Raw genomic sequence first — 2,418 nt, 5'->3', positions numbered from 1 at the left:
CGGACTAGATGATCTGCTCAGGTCCCTTCCGACCCTAGAAACTATGAAACTATGAAACTACTCATCTCTCTAAACAGAACGTTTGTGTTCAGACTGTCTTGTCTCTTAAAAGTCTTTCCAAGAGCTAAGTGCTTGTTTCTAATTTCATTGGGTGCATCTATACAAGATTCATTAATATGCTTTAGTCTAAGTTAATGTGCATTACAGGCATGCATCTACACATGCAGGCCCTTAATGCACATTAACTTAGGTTAATCATGCCTAAATTTGATACCTGCAAATGCAGGTATGAAATTTAGGTACGATTAGTTAATGTGAATTAACAGACATGTAGACGTGACCCAGCACTAACTTTAGTGCTGGGTCTCCCCTGCCACTAGGGAGCCAGCCTGAGTCCAGCCCCAGGAACATCCAGGGGTTGGAGTGCTGTCCCAGGACCCTGCCCCCAGGACCCTGCCCCCTAAGCCCCTCACGGCCCCCCATTCTGGGCTTTAGGACCCAAAATACTGTAAATAGTTTTCCCCGTGTACATAGTTTTTCCCTTGTATATAATTTCCCACTTGTAAACGGGATTTTTTATTGTTGATGGGGGGGGAGGGAGATGGAGGGGCTCTGTTTGTTGAGGAGGGAGAAGGGAGGAATAGGGTGGGTGTTGTGAGGGTAATAAAGTTTTTTTGTTTCACCCATGTATATGTCCTGAGGCTGGTGCTGGGGGTGAGCAGGGGATAGGGTGCATGGGTGGTGGGGCAGGTGGGCTGGAGCCGGGAGTGCAGGAGGAGGGGGTCAGGCAGGGCCTCCTGCAGCCAGTGCCTTGGCCGCCACTGGTGGGTACACGGCTGTCCTGAAGCCTGATGGGGCCAGCAAGGCCAGCACCATGGCCAGCAGAAGTGTGGAGCACTGGCTGTCACTGGTAGGGGGCAGGGGTGGTGGCTGGAGCAGCCCTGGCCTGAAGGGGAAGAGTGGGCAAGGAGGGAACTGCCACATACTGCCCCTCCATTAGGCACATGGTTCCTGGGCAGGGAAGGGGCTGTCCAGGGATCAGAGTTTCCCAGGTGGTTGCCAGGTGCTGGTATGTGGCTCTGGCTTCAACATGGCTGCTAAGTGCTAGCAGCCATGTGGCCAGAAGCTGGAGCTCCCCCCAACCCCAACTGGCCACTGGGGAACATGGCAGGGCTTCAGGGACTTGGGACTAACTTTAGACACCCATGAAAAAATCGCTTAATGTGCATTAAATTTAGTCATGCTTAAATGCATGTGTAGACATGCCCATGAAATAAAACTAGAACTGTAATAGGGATTCATTTTCTAGGTGATGTGGGTGTTAAGCCTGTGACAACAAAATCTTGAATTGATGCTGCCAATGCAAAAAGGAAGAAAGAATAAGAGAGAATTGAAGCTGGCATGCGCAGAACAGCTCCTGAATGGAAAATTCCACAGCATGCCCAGCATGTGCCCCCTAGCCGACCTCAAGAGCTGTCAATCACCCGTGACCTACTTTCCAGCCCTGCCCATGCCTGGTTTCCACACAGAGCTTGATCAGACGCATGCCCAGTTAACAAGAGCATGATGTAATTGTACCAGAAAATTCTGATCGCCAAGCACCCTGATTGGCCAACGGGTTGCTTTAAAAGCTAGTGAGCCCCAACCTCGGGGTTGGTGTTGGTGTGGTGGTGTGGGTGTTAGGAGTTGGTGTGGGTTGTTTTGGGTGTTGTTGGTGTGAGAGTTAGAGAGACCGTGCTCTATCTGCAAGCAGAGGCTGCTTCAGCAGGGACTGTGAGGCAGAGAGAGAGTTTGGGATTTGATCCCCTGGTTCTCTTCTCAACCTCTTCGATTCGTTTTCTCGTACTGATTCCTTTGATTACTGAATTGTTTTGGCTTTGACTTTGACTTCAATCTTGGATCATCCTTACTGCTTCAACTCCGGCTTCGTCTTCCACTTACCTGGCTCCCGACCTTGGCTTCTATCTTCGACCATCCGTTTGTCCTTTGGACTGGCGTCACAACTTCGTTCCTCATCTCAACGTGTTACAGTTTCGTTCTGTTGTTCGTTTACCTTTACATGAGCTGTTGACCAGCCCTGGGACTTAAGGAGTGGGCAGCCGCTCCTAGCCCTCCGGGGTTAGATAGCAAGGGCTCGCTCCAGAACCCTGTGGGCCAACAGACCCTTCTGTTGTTTGTTTTCGTTCCTGTTTATTCATAACTGTAACTGAAGAAAGAATTGTGCCTCCGCTTCAAAGCGTGAGTAAATAAATCCATTCTTTGTTTGAAACCATACGCTTCTGTGCCGCTCAGACTCCGCCGCCGCGAATCCCGCCTGTTCGTGTTCCAGTCGCCACCCCGGCCCTCCGTGACCTTGGGGCCTGATTCATTCGGTTCTACCCCGACAAAGCCATACAGCCTATGCTGTCTCCTGGTTTA

Source organism: Crocodylus porosus, unplaced genomic scaffold (genome assembly GCF_001723895.1).
Source record: "Crocodylus porosus isolate Cpor-Errol unplaced genomic scaffold, CroPor_comp1, whole genome shotgun sequence".
NCBI lineage: Eukaryota > Metazoa > Chordata > Crocodylia > Crocodylidae > Crocodylus > Crocodylus porosus.
Note: the sequence above shows the minus strand (reverse complement) of the source record.